This window comes from Pelobates fuscus, chromosome 5 (assembly GCF_036172605.1).
Source record: "Pelobates fuscus isolate aPelFus1 chromosome 5, aPelFus1.pri, whole genome shotgun sequence".
NCBI lineage: Eukaryota > Metazoa > Chordata > Amphibia > Anura > Pelobatidae > Pelobates > Pelobates fuscus.
In genome coordinates this window covers 326,315,589-326,336,043 of record NC_086321.1, presented here as the reverse complement: position 1 = coordinate 326,336,043, position 20,455 = coordinate 326,315,589, and the positions used below count along the sequence as shown (strand labels likewise).

Genomic DNA, 20,455 nt, shown 5'->3' with positions numbered 1-20,455 from the left:
AGTTAAGCATCATTGAAAGCATGTTGTCTAAACAATAAATATTCTACTCCGCACTCCTAACAGTTGACAGGTTTAATCAAAATGATTTTTATGGTGCAAGATTCAGGAAGGCTCGAGTCCTCCAGAACCTTACAACAGGAGATCACAGTGCAGGTCTTTGAAGGGACACGGTGGTCCAAACATGCAGCAGTGCTGTCAGATATTTTTGCGGCTCAGCAGTCCCATGTTTTAATGATTAATGAAAGTTTTTTTCACCTAGTATTCGAATATGTTTTTTCTTTTTTTTTTATTGAGTCTATAAAAAAAAAAAACATACAAAAATTTCAGTCATCCATTGAAAAGACAAAACAACAGGGTCTGAGAAATTGAAACAGTCACGGAGAACATTTCATGATACAATACATGTTCATCATATAACACAACATTTTCAAGCATGGTAGTGTTGTATGTAGAAACGGGTATGTGGGAGGGAGAGTAGGAAGGGGACAAATACTAGCAACTATGATAAGCTCGAAGTATGAGGCTAGCGCTTTAGGTAGTTCGTATGTATGTATTGTATAGGAAGTCCTTGTGGATTGTTTATGCTCCCATACTCCTTCCGAAGAACCCCTTTCTCTCAAATTGTGGTAGAGCGTAACTGTTTCTACTGGCAGGTGGTACTAAGTGATTAAACTACGTGAATTAGATGTCTCAGGAGATGGTGGATCATTCCAGTGAAGTAAGTTACTTCCTGTGCGAATATTTGGGATGATCCTTCTGTGACTGCTAATTTGAGTAACAGTTGTTTCTCATAGTGGATAGTTACCCTGATGTAATTGAAAGTACTTTACGGTGTACCATATTGTATACTATTTAGTGGATTGCACTATTTTGGACCAACCTGACCGACTCACCGTGCATTTTGAGTCTATGCTAATATTATTGTACACCTTTTTGCAACATTTTACCATCAAAAAAGCTATTTAAAAAAGTGAAAATTATTTTCATAATTGAGTGTGGATTATCTTTCTTTTTTGTAAATGCTTGTTTTATCACTTGAAGGTCTCATTCTTCTTTCTAATTCTGTGAACATGATAGTTCTTAATTCTTTCTTCTACTGAAAAGTATACTGGGGGTAAATATCGCAATGGTGGTAAGTATATAACACGCACAGGTATGCAGCAGTATCGGATACATGTGCAACCTTTTATCCACGATGTTCCGGCGCAATCATAGGTTTGCTTACAAAGTTCTGTAGAAGTGCATGCGTGCTCAACCATTCTCTCCATAGTGCGGTATGTGTACTTTACAGTACTTTGAATCTTGCCAGGACAGGTATACGAAGTATAAAACAAAATAGACATTTTTTAATTAGTTAAAACAAACAAAAATAACAGTACATTACAGAGCGAACTACTGTGACCCCATTACAAGAGGGTCATATATGGTAAACCTATCAGCAGGATGCATAATAATTACAACCTTACTGGAACATTAGACAGGAAATTAAGGGATATATTATTTTATTATTAGTCCTTATAATGACTTGCCTTTTAACAGCTCCACATAAGTGGCGTAAAGAATGAAACTGCAAACCGGTTAGCAGAGACTAATGGAGAGCTAAGGTCAAGGATAATGGAAAAACACTTTTTCAAAAAATACTAGCTTGATTAAAAATACCAATGGTCTAAATAAACAATAAACTAGCCAGGTCATTATCAAACAATTCAAAATGGAATTTATGAGAACTCAGTTGCCACTGACTCAGAACCTACACACATTTTATCTCTCATACGCCACAACAAAGAATACCGTTTGTACATCAGACTTATCCAATTCCCAATTAATAAACAAAAAAGAATAACGGAAAGCGTTATTATGTATACGAATTCTGATAGACAACCCTAATAACAGCCAGCCTGTACGGAAAGAGAACAGGCAGTGACATTATTGAACTACGTCGGATTGGTGTCTTCAAAATGTATCTGTGCAACTAATGCACTGGAACGATCAGTTAAGTAATCACACAAGCCACCAACCAAAAAAAATAGAATTGGGACACAGTCAAAACAGTATAAAAAGTGATGCTAGAACTGGACATCAAAAGCTTGACATTAAAGAAAAAAACAGAAACAGCATCCGAAATTAATGGAGTACAGATTTTGTAACATATTCTTCATCTGTAACTAGCATTGGACATGCTGTACTGCTTTTTGTACTATATACATTCATTTCTTTTATACAAAAATCACTGAGCAATTAGCTTCCTTTATGTACTTTTAGTTGCACCTGCACAAGCATCATCTTACATTTGCATTTCTACATTGCCATGAAATAATAAGAAGAAATAAGTGTCATGCCAAAGACGTCGATTTATTTTTGATTGAATAAAAGTATTACTTGTTGTTATGTCTGGTTTTCTTCTCATGGAGGAAACTAGTTATTGTTCTGGGCTGTATAAGGAACGAACACGTACTGAAAATTGTTGGAGCCGCTACCCCAAGATTACTTATACGCACTCCCACTGAACAACTGTGCTCCTAGTCATCGGTGGTGGTGGTTCTTGGGTTTCACACTTCCACACGCAGTAGACAAAAAAGTAATAATAGCAGCACTCATATTATATTTTATATATTTTCGTCAAGAAGTTCCATGAAAAATGCTGTTTATTGATCTGCTCTCAAAAAAAAAAAAAAATCTAAATAAATCTGAGGACGAGTCGGTTTTATATGCGCAACGTGTCCAGTTTTACCATAGTTCTTGTTTCTTATTTTTGCACACCCCTTTTATTTTTTTCTGTTTAAAGACCTGTTTTTAATAGATTGGTCTGCATTGATGTGATCGGTTTTACTGCCATGTATGTACAAATTGATCAATAAACAGAACTTTTCAAGGAGCTGCCTGGTGAACATTTATGGGATATCATAAATATCTTGCAATTTTTTACTTTGTTATGTTTACTGCTCTGTAGAAGGACTAATATTTCTGATCTTGGGTAAACAATTGCCCTCCTTCCTCATTCACCTACATGTTCTACAGCCAGGATGGCAAGATAATTAAATTAAGGCTGGGTACACAGAACCCCTAGAATCAAAGAGAGAGAGCCAGCAGCCTATACTGCCATGTAATGTTTATGGTGCATAGAGTGCTTGTTACAATGGAATTATAGTATAAATATATGGAATTAAAGTATAAAAAATATCTGTTTTCTTCTTGGACATCACATGATAAACAACCTAATATTTGCATCTGTGAATTTTCTGGTTAATGAACATGGTGTGAATTTTGTCGTATTATGCCTGGCTTAAAACTTCAACCCATCAATCAAATTACAGATTTGATGTTTACCTTGCAGCTCTCATTACATGCCTCCTTTAACATGCAGCAAGCTTGGAGCAAGCACCATATACTTTAGGCCTTTTGTAATATTTCACATAAAAGCATTTTTTTGTAAAGTATTACTGACTTAAATATAAGACACACAAGTCCAAGAAATGTAGTCTGGTCTTTTCTTCAACCTATCAGCTTTTCGGCGATTGTGGACGTTGGCAGACAGGTTGTGGGTAATGTCGGTAGCAATGCCAGGAAACAGCAAATGGACACCTGGGTTGGTTAGTCAGGTACTGATGACAATAGGTTTGTGTGTGCACCAACTTGAGCTTTATACGGATGAGTGCGGTCCTTATCTTCTGTCTCTGTACTAACGCCAACTGGATCCTACGTAAGTGACACATAAAAGTTCACACACACAGTGTGTGCATAATCAAAAAAAAATATAAAAATAAAAAAAAATGTATGCATAGGATTGCTTTGTAGATATGTGGGTCACTTGACAAATACCGGTATTATCCCATTGTACAGCGCTACGGAATCTGATGGCCTTTTATATAAAAAAAAAATAATAATAATAGAAAGGGTACACGGAGCATCTACAATTGTAAAAATAAATATCTATTTCTATTTTTGTTCATTTTTATTTTTAAAACCATAAACAGCGAAGTATCTTTGTGTGTTTTACCATTTCTGCAAAACGATGTTGATATATTTTGTAAATACAATGTAGGTTTATTTTAGAGCGTCTTAATCTTAGACTGCTATTTTGGAGTGATACAGGTGTCTCTCTATAGTAAAAAAAAAAAAAATAGACTGCACGTACCATACCGGAGACTTGTCAGCAGCAGTGGTAAAGATCAGACAGTTTAAAAAGTGAGAATAAGAGAAATGTGCAAATTTATTACGTGAAAGCACACATGTGAAAGCAGCGATTAAAATGTAAACTACATTCAGTAAATTAAGAATGCAGAGGAAATATAAATATAAAATAAATTAGTGGAAGAAGCGTTCAGCCAATCAATGCTGTCCATTGGTGGAACCTATTTAAAAGCAAGTGAAGGGCCAGTCCACGGGCACCTAGGGAACTCTAGATTTGTTTTAACCACCCAAATAATCTTTATAGAATTTTAGAATGGTATGACTACTTATCTGGTGATTTGCAAGGTACCACTCCACCTCCCCCTCCCTGCCTCCACTACTGCTCAATGACAGCAAATAATTTCTCTTTACCGAGCTAAACTTAATAGTGAATGCTTAGCTCACTGGCTGAGAGCACTCCGCTTAAACTCCCATCCAATGCACTAGCCACCATGGACTGCAAAGTTTAGCTCAAACAAGCTTTCTGCTCTTGCAGTAGTACAGGTGGGGAGAAGCACTAAGTGGACCACAGCTATGAAGTCAAACAGTTCTAAAATGTGTGCTGTTGTGGTTATGGTGATAACCAGGTAAAGTCAAAATTGATGGACTAAATTTAGCACGTTGATTGGCACTTCATAACAACTATTTAGTAAATAATCTGCATCAGAAGCCCGTAGGAAAGAATTAAATAACTCTGGCCGTCCTGTCGGAGTGGTCCCATTCACAGTACATGTCCCCTAGCTCACAAAATATCACAGCATATACCCATATAGCCTAACACAAATATAAATGAATGTGGGACTGGGTCCCGGGTAGAAAGAGGGTGTGTTAATAAAGCAATCACCTAATGTGGGTGTTCAAATCTACAATGATGCTGACTGGCCTGATTCAGGGTTTCTCATTCGTAGAACGCTGTTAAAGCATCCCTGCATGGGCTGTACACACTGAGTACAGTTTGCGCAGCTCAATGCTCTTGCACTGTCCTTATAGAGACAACAGCACTGTTGGGAGGCATGATTAACTATGCAACCAGATTATATCTCACAGAAATATTTGTAAATGGGGACAGAGGTCTATTCTGAAACACAGTCTGATCGGCTCTTTGTGGGCAACATACTTATTATAAACAGCCCACGCTGCTTCTATACATGTCATTTTAAGACATCATTCAAAAAAACTTGCATTTATATATACGCACACGTGTCAAGCTGCACCTTTTCTGTGGATCTCCCTTCCCTTCTCCGTTAGACTTTCACCCAGTCTCCATTCCTTAAAAAAATCCCTGAAAACATACTTATTCAGGAAAAATGATCAATTAAACTGTTAGCAGGTTTTCATCCCCACTCCCTGACTTCTCTCCTGAAACTGTCAAAAATAACCTACTAAGCCCTCAGTGAATACTATTCTAGCAACCTAATTTTACCCTTTGTGTCACTATACTCCACTCCCTCTAGCATATAAGTTCATTGAGCAACCCTCAACCCCTCTGTTCCTGTGCGTCCACCCATTGTCTGATTACAATTACGTGTCTGTTAGTTCACCCATTGTACAGTTCTATGGAATTTGCTGGCGCTATATAAATAATAATAATAATATAAAGTGGGTATTGGAACACTAAAGCGGTTTGCCAAGAGCAAAGGAGGCTCATTATTATATGAGTGAATACAACATATAATCGAGACCAGATACAGACCCTACTATTGGTCCATCTACCACTTCTCTCATTTCATATTTCATTACATTTCGCACTGGGGTGAACACCACTCATGCAGTATACAAACACTGAAAAGCTTTATAACACGAGTTTGCGCATGTCTCATGGTCAAATCCATATATACTACCTTTGGTGGAGAATATACCACTTGTGCACTCTATCAAAATACTGAGAGGCGCTATTGTGTTTTGATATGTCTGTCCATTCCATCCACTACAATAAATACAGTATTATACTATTACCGTTTTTTTGTCGATTTATGTGGAGTACCAAGATTTGGCTTACCATATGCACATATACATATAGATGGGGATAATACCGCCTCAACCAATTTACATAGAACATGTTGCTCAAAGAACATAAATGTGATACTGCGGCTTTATATATGTTTATTTTTTTCTCATTTACAAAACATACAAAAATATATATTCTCTTACAATTTTTTTTATATATCATGTATGATGGGTTAAGCCTCAATTGAGTTTATTTTCATGATTTCATTTGCACAGAAAATATGCTAATACTACAGCAATATGCAAAAAAATTGTTGCAGCTATAAGTGCACCCAGTTAGAGACAGAATTCACATGAGTTTATGATATAATCTTCCTCTGCCCGTCCATATATTTACAGAGCATGCACAATTCCCACTTTCCTGGACAGACTCTTCCACAACTTGCTTTTAAGCAGGCCGAGCCACGTATGACAGATCCACTCACAGCATCAATGTATACACAGACACGGGCACACACAAATTTGCGTTTCAACTATGCTCCCTCGCCTCCTCCTGCTGCTCGTCTATGTCAGTGTTGCATTAAAAGGGACACTACAGTAACCAAAACAAGTTTAGGTTAATGAAGAAGTTTTGGTGTACAGATCATGCCCTATCAGTCTCACTTCTCAATTATCTGCCATTTAGTAGTTAAATCACTTTGTTTATACAGCCCTGGTCACACCTTCATGCACATGACTTGCAAATTTAAAACAAATTTTCTTTTGTGTGTGCGCTGTTCCCTAATCTGTATTTTGTATATATTTTTGTCTTTACAGCAGCTGCTGCGAAAAAATGCTGAGAAATGCATGTTCCGCCTATGCCCCCTAATTCTCTTTTTTCTATTCACTGTGACACTGGCACACCATAACTGCAGGACCCTCACCACTCCTGTAATGGTTTAATACCTTACAACTGTACAATAATTTCACTCTTGTAAAGACCCACCATAATTGGTATACATCACCATTATACGAAAAAAAAAATCCTAGATAATGCTTAGTCTGCTGACTTGGCATCATCTCTCTGCTGATAGCTTCAGATTAATAAATGTTCCTTAATCCCATCAGTCAATCTCATCTTCTTTTTGTATCTACTAATAATAACTAATGAAAAGCAAACCATCAGCAGTGCTTTTATGTGTCCCAAAAATATATATTTTTTGTATTTCTATTACATGTAAGGTTCTCCTGGCACATCTGTCGATTTGGTGCAGAAGAAGATTGTACCATGGTCAATGACCACTGATAAACCTGAAGATAGCTTCACCATTCTCGGTAATGTTCGGCAAAAGATGATACAGATGCAAAACCTTTTTCATGATAGATATGATGCACAGGCCCTTCACAAAGAAGAAACACCAGATGGCACATCACCCTGAGAGCAAGTGATAATTGACACTTCTGCATCTTTGTAACATGTCATCTTCCCCCACCCATCGTGACCCCCCTCAAGGCATGCCTACCGCCCATCACTATGTTGAGATGTGGGTAAATATATACTTAACTGGACAGTAAGCAATACAATAAAGAACATAGCACATATGAGACAAGAATTGTTAACTCCTATCATGCTTGGACAAACCATGTGCGAGTTGGAATCAAACAATAACTGCAGGGATACCTGTGATATCTACATTATCACAAGCTGGCAACAAGGACATCACTAATAGCACTGTTATTCAGGGACACAGTAGGGGGTAACTATACACAGTATGTCAACAGCTGCCTTTGCAGACCCAGATGACAATAATAGATTTGGAAAAGGACAAGGAAAGAAGACGCTAAGTCGCTAAGGAACTGAATGTGCATTACCTGCCACATTATGATGTGATTTGGCGATCCCTGCAATAAATATACATACTGCCACAATACACTATTAAAAATACAGCCCTAAAGTATATATTTGTCATAGTCCCCCCGCTTAATCATATCATGATGACCCCAATTTAGACAGGTAGGAAGGCAGAAATGACAATGTCTCGTGATGCTTGCATCACGTCATTTGTGAAATAATTCTATTCTGTCTTTCATTGCAGCAACCATCACATCGCCTAACAACAGGCAATGCTAGAAAACCCAACAAGGGTATCGGCACGTATGACTTGGGAGAAGCTGCTAGGTGGCAGTTTCAGCTGTAAGATATAGGGGTAGCCCACTGCTCAAAATACCACATCTGCATGTGAGGCAGATAAGTAACTACCCCATGATCTATGATCACACATGACATTTCAGTAAATATTCCGTTCAATGATTGCATTTGCCATTGTTGTACAAGAGCCCATTCTGTAATTTCACCTACTATTTAATTCAATTACATATCCCAGCATCCCATGCGCCATGTCATTCCACATTACATCATATGAACCATTATAAAAATGTCACTTGGTGTGCATACAGGCATGTGTGTCTGAATGCATTATTTATTGTCTCCCTCTCCACTTGTGTCTGTCTTACGCTCTCTTACCTCTCCCCCACTTGTATTGCTCACCCACGCATTCTTTCTGAAATTTGTGTCTGTCCATATCTTCCCCACACACTCCCTACACTTGTGTATGGTGATGTAATCCCTCTTACATGCCCACCCACTTGTGTCTCCTCTCCTTTTTCTTACTTCCTCCTCAGTCACGCCTAACACAGTAACCTCAGTACTATATATTTTTGATCTGTATGTTATCTTGAACAGCCAGTCGCTCAAGGTCCAAGCATCTTCCAAGGCAAAGCAGATAGGGAGGACCAGCACTCCACTCAAAATTTGGGTGCAAATCTCCAAGGTCTCCATCCAAAAGCCTCATAAGCAGTATAAAAAAAGCTGCAACACCAAAATAAATGACAAAGATTTATTCTACCTGTGTGGAACCGCCAACGTTTGTACCCAACCTCTTTATCAATCCTTTTCCATTTGTGGTTTTTTCCCCCAAGCATCTTCTAAGGTCATACAGCTGCTACAAACAGTGCTCTACAAACTCTTTTGTTTTCCCACAAAAATTAGTTTATGAACTTTTGCCACATACACACACTCACTACCAGGTACCCTACAGTTATTTTAAAGGCTTGACCGTCAGACTGGATACAGATAACAGGCAAAAATGCATCTTTACTATGAAGCTAATGGTAAACTCATGAATGTTGAACTCTTACAATTATTTGAGGGTTTAGTATGTCCCTGCATTAAGTCACACTTCTTCATTGACAGGCAAGCAGTGTTATTGGGTGACTAAGCACCGTAACAACTACGCATCATTGCATAGATGGTGTAGAGGGCACCTAGTACTTGGTCTCACTGTAGAGAATGGCTTATAACTGCAGCAATTTGAAGACAGCACAGCAAGTCTGGCCCCTGCAATTCTATTTCCTCTTCTTATGTGTGAAATCTGTTCTTGCGTGTGGAGTGCACACAACACATGCACATCTGTGATGGACACCTCTCTCCTTTACTCTCCTCCTTCCACACAGCCCAGTCCACAATAGTGTGAACTGATTCCATGTATAAACTAATTGCAGCTGTGAAATGGCTGTTATCACTTTATCCTCCTATGTGATATGGAACTGCAGGTGAGGCATAAAGTACTTACGCCACTGCAGGGATTATTGGATAAAAATGTTTTATATTATATTATATATATACATACACACACACACACACACACACAAGAATGAGAGCTCCTAATTGGTGAACCTATTCCTGGTCAAGGAGGATTGTGTATATTGCTATCATTTGTCTGGGTGAGTACAGGTGCATAGACAAATGTAAAATATTTGCATTCCCTAAATGATACATTGAAAATGGGGGGCCAGTTCCTTCTGCGCACTCTGAGACGGTAAGGGAAGGGTGTATGGGTGGACAGGGGAGATAGGGAGGGAAGCTTGTATATATATATATATATATATATATATAAAAAATAGAAAAAATAAAAAAATGGCGATTAAGGGTATAGGGCAGCGGGGAGCTGTTAGATGAAAGAGCGAGGAAGAGGAGATGCACATTTCCCCTTGCAGGTGCTGGCGAAGGGCATAGTGCGAGCTGAAAACAGACATAAATTTTCCACACAATTTAAATTAGGCAGCCCAGAACAGAGTGATGTTTGTTGGGGTAGTAACTACGCTCTGGCACACAAGTGCAAATATCTCTATATGTGTAGCATTTCAAGCGGAAACTCTGCACATACAGACTCCTACCACCATGACCACTAATAGAAGCAGAAGTGGTGATGGTGGCTGGAGTAGCCCCTTAAGCGTCACTCTTTGTCTCTCATATCAGTATCAAGTTTCCAAGAGTATAGTTATGAAAATGTGTCCTTGTCACTTATCAGTCGGGTTCCATTGCACTCCGCTAGGCGCCAACTAATTGTCCCAGTGTATGGACAGAGCCATTTCCTCATGGAATACTGATATGTATCAGAAAGTGGTGTGGTTTCCCAAGATGCACTGCACTGTGCTGTGCTGTGTGCGTCTGTGGTGTGGATTTCCTCTGCAGTCCCGTGCTTTTATGTTTCTTTTGCGTAAATGTGCTGATGATTTCCTCATTGTGTTGGTCTTTAAGCACCGTGCCACTGATTTCCTGCATAGTATATGTACTGTGGAATGGACTACATATGTATATATGTGGCACTATGCCATCAATTTACTTTGAGGCACTGTTCCTTTAATTTTCAGTGTGGCACTGTATGTACTGTGGAATGGACTACATAGGCATTCATATTTAGAGTTGGGAGTTATGGTTTGAGTGCAAACTTTTTCAAAAGCGAACAAAACCCTACCTCAGAAGATGGAAAAACAGGGGTGCATAGACTTTTGTCTTTTATCCTGTGCCAGCCATGTACAAGCCTAACTATGGAACAGCACCCATCGGAAGACCCCCAACTGGAGGATAACATTTGTTGTATGTGTTATCAAAGTCTGTAGATTGTTTCCCCCTGTAGCATGAGTTCAAGGTAAAATAAAAATAAAATCAAAAGTATTTTCATAGGAAACACTTCCAATTCCTCTAGAAAAAGTAATTTGGTTACTGTCACTATAGAACGATGTACAATAATAGCATGATATTTATAAATGACAAGTGTCATCACAGCGGGATTAGGAGATATTGTAGAAGCATTTCATCAAGATACTATGAAATGTTAGTCCCATGATTTTATACACGCTAACTTCCCCCAACCATCAGCACCCCTTATCTTGCTAGCCCTAACCTTAACGGTCCAATTTTAACATCGTTTGCCTTTTACCACTGCATCATTTCAGCATCTCTCAAACAATCATTGACATTTAAAATCAAGTGTTTTCCTAAATGCAAACATTTCAAATGCAAACATTTACAACACAAAATATCACTGTTACTTCTAAATGTTTTATGTCTCCCTGACCCCCTGACTGCAAAACAATCTAGTTAAAACATAGCAAGGCCTCTAATGTATAGCATATATCTTTGATAAGTGTCACTTATTGGAGAGGTGCTGGCTTGCTGTATGGCTGAGTTTATTGCAAATGTGTATTTTTCAAATAAGTGTATGAAGGGTAGAAAAGGGACCCATAATCAGAGTCTTGCCATGGGCAAATGTAACATTTAAAGGGGCACTCCAGGCACACGTTAGATGCAATGTGTTGATTAGGTTACAGCTAGTTAATGGCGATTTTATTCTTAGTCATCATCCTTAGTATTTTCGAAATATTGTGTTTTTCTTTATAAGCCCAAATGTTCTGCCCCATCCCTTCAAAGTGCCAGTATTTAACTTTTTGCTCCAAAACCACTGATGAATTATCTATACCATTCTTTAAAAAGGGATGAGAGCATCGAGAGATTGTGGCTCAGGCAGTACAGGTGTGTAATAATGCCTCGGGGGTATATTGGCATTCTATTCAAAAGCTGGCTGTATAGGCTGAACTGCTTGCAGCAGCCTGTCAATACCCCTGAAGTAAAATAGCATAATTGTGGAAACTGACACAGGTTTTTTTCAGGTAATGTCTGGTGTGTGTTAATGGAGTTTGGGTTCATTGGGTAGACATTTTACATTGTTCTCCTGATGTGTTTAGATAATAATACCAACAAAGTATTTAACCAGGAAAGGTACATTCAGATTACTCTGGTCTCCAAGTACTATTACCCAATTTTATAGTACTCATTCTATCCTTTTATCCTATAGACTTTAATTCACTTTTAATCCTATAGACCAGGCTTCCCCAAACTCCGGCCCTCCGGATGTTGCTGAACTACAACTCCCATGATTCTCTGAATTAAATAGATAGGGTGAGAATCATGGGAGTTGTAGTTCAACATCTGGACGGCCAGAGTTTGGGGAAGCCTGCTATAGACTAGCTCGTTCCTATAAGTTTTCTTGTAATTGTCCTATTTTTAGTTAAATCCCCCTTCTCGTAATATTGTACTACGGAATCTGTTGGCGCTATATAAATGGCAATAATAATAATTTTTCTCAGAAGGATGAAGAGCAGAGTCAAACCTGCCAGGATTTGAACCTGTGACCCCCGAAGGGTTGAGGAGATTTTCCTGTGGATGCATTAACCCACTGAGCTATCTGCAGCCTTAGATATGTGATGCTATGTCATATTTCTTTAAGATATACATGCAGAACAATGTTCTCTACTTCAGCATCCTGTACATGCGATAATAAAGTGCTTCTGTAACAGCATGAAACAGAAAATTTGCAGTTCACTGCTTATGATGTCAACATTCAGACAATACGTCTGATTTCAACAGTTGAGCTAATTAGACTCAATTCCCCCCTCCAGGCGTGCTTACCCCAGATGAAAAAAAACCATGCATCCAATAAAACAATAAGGATTTCATCGTTGGGTACATTCCTGGTTTTGCAGAAAGAATTGAATCAAGCAAGAAAATGATTCTCAAGCACTAAGCCAAAACCCACTTAAATATTGTTTGTTTAATTAGTGGTGAGTTTCTCAGCTGTTTATAAAACATTAGTTGGTAACTGACGTTCTCTGTCATTAAAAAAATAAAAATAAACATATTTAGAGAGATTTTTTAGAGAGATGCAGAGATTTATAGAATTGTGTGGTTTCAGAATTATGATGTAGGTTCCATAATTAAAAACAAGTCACATGGAGTTATTAATAAAAATGATGCCTTAACACAAAAATGCTGAATTTAATGCTCAATTAAAAATAGTCCATTCTACACCATTATGTACTTATAACAATATAACAAAAACCTCATTTTTTTTCTCTCTTTTCAAAGGACGTTTTTGCAGCTGACTTTTCCTCTGGTCTGATCAGTTGTGCTAAACACATGAGTGTGTATTAATGTGTTATGATATTAATCTATAGTAATTCGCCCCCAACACCCTCAGCCAAACACCACTGCCCATATTAGCAGAAATTGACATTAATAAAGCATAAGTATTAACTATGATTTAATATCAATGCGCGGGAGGGGGGGACAGCCTCGAGATGCCAGGAAGAACCTGTGTTTAAGCCAAACCGGTTCTAGACAATGTAACAAACTGAAAATGGTACCCTGACACAATCTCAGGGTTATTAGTAACTAAAATTGAGAATTATCATGAATCTAAAGCGAATTGATGGTAAATTAAAATTTTAGACCAGAATAGCCAAACCGAAAACATGGAGAATTTTCCCAATTCAGCTAATTTGGCCTTAAATTTTAAATTCACTTTTAATTCTTTGGTGAATAAACCTGCAGGTAATATAACCACTACTGAGAGCTGTAGTACTTATATTTTTTTTAAAGAGTGTTGAATTAGGAAGACGAAACACAAGCATATCGTGTTAGCCAGTAATTAAGCACTACAAACACTAATCTGATCTTTGTTGGTCCTTTTCAATGTATTTTTCTCAATTCAAAGAATGGTGACTAGCAGGGTTTTTCACTAAAGCGTGAACTGTCAGGAAGTGTCAAAGTGAATTTCAAGTTTTAGGTTAAAACCGCCAAATTGGTTAAATTCCCCATACCAAAGGGGTTTCAGTTCATTTATTTATGTTATTAAAATTCACTTTGAATTCACTCTTAGTTCCTAACATTGCACACAGTGAATAACACTGACAATGTATTTGTACAGCATGTCATCACAGAGGTTAAGCATGGACTTAGAACTTGAATTTTCTGTAAGCATTATTACTCCATTATATAGGGGTAATCCGCAGAATGAAGTTGTGACAGAAACTCCTTTTGTGTGACCGACCCCTTTGAGATTGTAAAACTGCAAATTCGTTTGTAAAGACTGTCAATCTCTAAATAGTAAAATCAGGTCAAGTCATGGGAGTTTGTCACGCTTGATGATCACGCAGCCAGCACACTACACCAGGAGGCAAAGCTATAGTAGGGAAATATAGAAGCACAATCCGGTTGAATGGAAAATGAACAAGACGCAGATATAAGAGACATCCACAATCTCCAAATTACATTTCTCACTTAGCCACAGTTGACTGCAGTGCCTCAGGCCGCAGCCATTTAAAAATACCTGACAGAATCCATATTTGCAATGGCCATTAGCACCATAAAGAGACCAAATAATGTGGCAATCTTTACTTGCCCCCTTAATAACAAGCGATCGGAGTTTATTCTAGAACCACACGGCAGATGCCTTTGATTACTGAGAATAAAAACAGATTATTCTGCTTCTACAGATAGACATACAGAATATGTCTAACCCAAAATTCCTCATTCTTCATGATTGATTTTCTTAACGAGTTCCACATATATGTCGCACTGACCAACACTACATCACAACAATAAAAGCCCCTCAAGGCAGTACACTTCAAAAATTCAAAGTGACGCTTCATAATCACCTATTGGCCTTGGTTCCATCCATTATATATCTTAAATATAGCTTCTGTGTCTTAAAGAAGTCGCTACACATATAAGCCCATTTCCCCCTGCTTGTTGTTATCACAGGGAGAGCAGAGTTTCGGCAGTACAAGTTCCTGTACAGTGTGTTAATGGCAAACAAGGCCTAAAGCTCACATAGATTTCTTGTACTCGTTAACTATATTCCTGCCAGTCCAGATACCCCACAGCAACAAGCTGACAGTAAATGGAAGCTGAACTGCACCAGCCAATGTCTTGTTAACGCTCACATATTATTCTAAGCAGTCATTGCATTAGCCAATCCGTGCATAGCTATGGATTGTTTGAAATGAGTTAAATGATATTTGTTATTTACGATAAGGTTGTTAAACTGCATTACAAATGGGTCGGAACAGTACAGGTTTATAGGACGTTCTATTTTGCCACAAACGTTTGCTACACAGTGTTTTTATTGTGGTAGCCACAAACATGCACTGTCTTTGCCTACTTGAAATGCAGTTCCATTTGCAATGAATTCATGGAAAAGACCACTTTTGTTTAAGACTTTCAAAAGAAAAGCAGATAATTATGCATAATTTTACATAAATGGCATGCGCATCAGCGCAGTTCAAGTGAACAGTGCCATTTAACTACATGACTGCCAACATGATAGGAAACACAAAAAGCATTTAAATATTAAAAAGATAAGTAAAATTAACAACAACATTAAATGAATGTTGGATGCTGGTAAAAGCCTCAGTTCAGTTTATCTGCATTCAAGCCTTTGGTCAACTACTGTAAATAATTTAGACGGCTCTCTATGAATACGAACAATGGGATATTCGCGTTTACAGAACAATTATTGTTGAATGGACACATATAAGTCATTCTCCTTATATATTGTTTCAAGCACTGCAGATAAAATAAGGCAACAGATTTCTAAAAGGTGGGGTCTGCATTCACATCTTTCAAATAGAACTGCATGTGATTAATTATGAATTGAATTATTTGTGCTACAGAGGCCTATGGGATGGAAAGCTAACACTAAGCCATTTGTTAAAACCATCCAACAAATAACATCAGAGAAAGGAAGAGTGTCTGGCTTTAATTTACTTAGGATGCTTAAAAAATTCTGTAATATCATACTTGCCAATAAATATTGTTATATTCTCAATATCGGGCTTTGAAGAATGCAAATAACCCACAGAAACAAATATAAAGGTCATCTTTGGTTTTATAAAAAAAAAATGTAATTTTTTTTTTTTTTTTTTTTAACACGGTCTCACATATATTTTTTTCTTTTTTGAAGCACTGCAGAGAAAAAACAGACCTTATGCAACAAGGTTTATAAAGGTGGATATACATTCACATCTTCAAAACAGATCTGCATGTGATGAATCTGAGCTAAATAAGAAAACAACGATAATTAGGGTTGAGAGGCCCCAGGGACAGAAGCTCGACACTAAAGCCAGCAAAAAAAAAACACACACATAATACACACTAGAGAACGAAAGGGCACCTGGTTTCATTATTACATTGATGCGGTGTATGTCGAATCACAGTGCAACACTCATTTCTCAGTGTATCCTTAGATTTCGATATTGAAAAAAAATATCAAACCACATTCTGATTACCACAGCATCTTTACTAACAGTAGATCAAATGCTCTCCCACTGAGACAGATCTGAAAACAAATAGAGGCTTATCCGCTAAACAGGGAACTGTAGCTAGCATGAAAACCAAATTGCAAAAAATAGGCCAAAGAATAACTGATTTGGAAACAGATTTGTCCAAGTCAGCTCTGATTATATCTTGGTTCATTTAGCCTGGATTTTGCAAATCAGATTTCAATGTAGTGCAATTCACAGTTTAGCAAATAACCCCTTAGATGTATTGTGCACATATGAATGAAAAGGTGTATTAGATTCATTGGTTTGTCACATCCATCATTTCACCCTATTTAGAAGACAGTAACATTTAACTGCAAATCCACAGTGGTGATTGCAAGTTTTTTGGAATTTTAAGTCTCCTGAAAAATTAAAAAAAAGATATTCAAGCTAATACAGGTGCAATTTGGTAGTGGATATTCTCTCCCCAAGCCCTGACAATAACCTCAGTTTTATCATATACAGTACATCGCATTAAAGGGGGAGGGTAGCTGACATGACAACACCTCTACTTCTATAGCAACACAGAATTGATGGTAGATGGATGCAATATATTGTTTTTCAGTCTAGAACCACAACAATGAGCACGGTGAACCAAAAACAATAGATTCACACGGAAGTGCCACAGATTATCATTAGTCATCCATAGATTTATATAAATTCACTGCGTGTCTTTATCGTTTATAGAAAAAAAAAAAACGCCTGCAAAGAATCAGTGCTATACAATAGATAAAAGGAAAGAACAAATGGAGGTATTCAGATCCCACAGCATTATTATCACACCAAAAGCAAAATCATCCCATGTCCTTTATAAGATAATACATAGAGCAATTAAATTCATGCATAGGAAATTACGCCAGTTCTAATGTGTTGCTGATGTTGCTACATGTATCATAGCTATGGAACACTCCGGTATCACCTAGGATACGGGTAGAATGCGTCAGCCACTGTGTTTATGATGAACTGTGTGTGTGTGTTTTGCGATGATGGTTAGTGATGGGATTCGTGTTGAAATTTTGATTAAATATAAGTCACTATCCCCCCCATTATGTGTATTTACCTTTCAAACACCGGTTTAGTCATGAAGTGCTTTTTACCAGCAGAAGATGCCTTCTCGTGCCAAGAGCTTCCAATGAAGAGACACCAGGGCGGGTGCAGAGAAATCCACAGACGATAAGCGTTCAGATCAACAGAAATGGAGCAAATCGCCCAAAAATAGTTTTCAAACGAGAATCCCTTTTCTCATATTACGTATCCATTTTCAGGAGCTGTCTATGATTTCCAATGTACATATAGATACATATATGATTATTATTTTTTTATTTTTTTTTTACACTGGCTTTTGCTTGGAAAAAAAATAAAAATAAATATACCTTTAAAAAGGAGCCAGCTGATCACCTAATATACTCCTTCACAATCTCCCTCCCCCGAAAACATATATTTATATATTAAAAAAAAAAATAATAATAATAATAATGAAAAAAAATCAGCCACATACAATAGCACTGCAGCAATCACAGCAACATATCTCCTTCACTGGTGCATACCAAACCATTGGTACAAGGATGCTTCATTGAAGGGGTTGTTTTTTTTTTTTTTTTTTCTTCTTCGATTGACAGCTTCTCCCTCTTATGTGCCTTAATTACACTCCAAAAAAATATATACTTTTGGGTGGCATCTGAAAATCATTCATTTTCCACGAATTGTATGTTCCACGACCCTATAACATCCCTAGGGTTTAATTGTCTTAATGGTTCACACAGATGTGGCTTCAGATCGTTTTCCCTGATTGGATTCAGAATTGTATCATCCAAGTGCCAGAGATTGAGAAATTGCAGCCAGTGACCTTATCTGTGTACGCCTGTATGCATTCACAATCAGGCGCAACACATCACCAGAGTCCGGGCCGGAAAACAGAGGGAGGGGGGGGGGAGGTAGAAGGAAGGAGGGGGGTAAGGGTGAAGAAGAAGAAGAATTAAAAAAAAAAAAAATATTTTTTTAAATATTATTATTAAATGTTCTTAAAGAAGCATCGATAATAGGCTACAGATACGTGTGCAAAAAAAAATATTTTTTTTTTAAAGTGGTGATGAGCAAAATGATAGGAGAATCTACAAACCTGTTAAATCCTGCACTATACTGTCAGTCTACCAGAGTCTCAATGAGCAGCTAGGGTTGGGGACTGGAGTGAGACAGAAAAGCTGGAATGTGGATTTCGTAAGCAAGATCAGTGTATAGAGAGAAAAAAAAAGCTCCACCTAGCATATTTGTAGAGGAAGACAGACCAAGTTTTGAAATAGGAAAGGAAAAAAAATATATATATATGTAATAATAATAATAATAATAATAGAATGCTTGCAGTGTATTTGTTAGTTTGTGTGAAGGGCAAGAGGCAGTATTTTGTCAAAGTAAAACAGGTGCAATTTGGAGGCAAAGTGATGCAAGAGCAATTACCATGGCAACCAGGAGAGTATCTCTCCACAGTTAACAATTTGCCTATGAATTGTTTTAGCCTTGATAAATATGGCCCATTATGTATTGCTGTTAACCCCTTAAGCAACAGGGCTATTTTGCACCAAATATATTTTCATGTTTTTTTTCTTGTTTTTTTTTAATTCTGTTGAATCGTTTGTTTTTTTTCTTTTTATAATATAGTTTTTTAAAGTTTTTTTTTTTTTTTTAATGTGTTTGTTTTTGAAGGGAAATAATAGTTGCGTAGGTGTATGAACTCACCATGACCACTTAATCAAGGACTGCAGATCATCCAAAGTATACAAACAGGGTTATTCAGTAACAATAAAAAAAAAAAAAATCAAACAGAATCATTTAGTAGGTATTGGAGCAATTCAAAGGTTCAATTAAGAAGGTAGTTTACTATAATTATGAATTTACCATACTCTTTAATTTACCACTATGCCTCCTAATTAATCCACATGACAGGAGTACCATCCAAATCAGCCCCGATGGCCCTAAAAGTGCCTCAAATAGCTCACGAATTGCTAAAGAATTCTTGAACAATATTCCTGAGCTATTTACCTAATTCATAAATGGGCAAGCGGGTAATAAATTAATACAGTAAAGAAAACAAAAATTAGGAGGTTTTTAGCAATATGATCCTTATTATTTTTTTATTCAGTGTCAGCGAACTTGGCATTTAATAGCATGACATTATTATTTATGGGCATATTTTATTTAACGCTATGGAAAAGGACATTACCTAACATGATATTAAAAGGAGGTCCCAAGCTCCCTCCTTGTGTGCAGGGGATTCATTGGACCTTTGTAATCATGTTTTAACCCCTCACTTACCACTGAGTGAGAGAAAGAGAAGAACCATTGTACTTGTCCTCCTGGCAGTTTTGGGGGTCTTTTGTACCCCAGATCAATTCATTTTTATCCACCATTCCACTTATCTGGGAAGGAGGACAGAGACGGCTATACTCTCTATTATCAGTCCTCTCACCAGCCGCACATGAGTGGAAGGGGACAGCCATTGTGCGTGCCCTCCCGTTAAATACAGGTTGTCCCCTCTGGATCCCCATTTTTAATATTTATCGTATATGTTTATTTAGGTATAAACTAAATGTCTTCTAGAAGCAAGAGAGGCCCATGTAGAGGCTGTTTATTTAAAAATCTATTTATTTACAGGTGCCCCAGTCCAGCCATGTGCATCTAGTACATTAATATAGCTGCAGCATTGCATGAATACTAACAAATTGCTAATATAGCTAACACATCTACTATATTTTCCATATAGATGGCGCATTAAATAAACAGAATACTTTGCCCGAATAATGCCACGTTGTCAACATTGCCCATATACCTGCCATATTGCTTTTATAGCAGCAGTATGCCC

General features: G+C 37.5%; 1 protein-coding gene across 5 annotated transcripts in view; it reads right to left on the bottom strand.

The window, feature by feature from the left end:
* The window catches only part of ADGRL3 (adhesion G protein-coupled receptor L3), a 437,355-nt gene extending 419,334 nt beyond the window's left edge, over positions 1 to 18,021 (bottom strand). For 3 of the 5 annotated variants that reach the window (XM_063455649.1, XM_063455651.1, XM_063455652.1), the window contains exon 1: positions 17,660 to 18,021. The gene's annotated coding sequence lies outside the window, so the exon portion shown is untranslated. The remainder of the gene's footprint in view (positions 1 to 17,659) is intronic. The other 2 variants (XM_063455648.1, XM_063455650.1) reach the window with 1 other exon arrangement.
* Between the last annotated feature and the right edge of the window lie 2,434 nt (positions 18,022 to 20,455).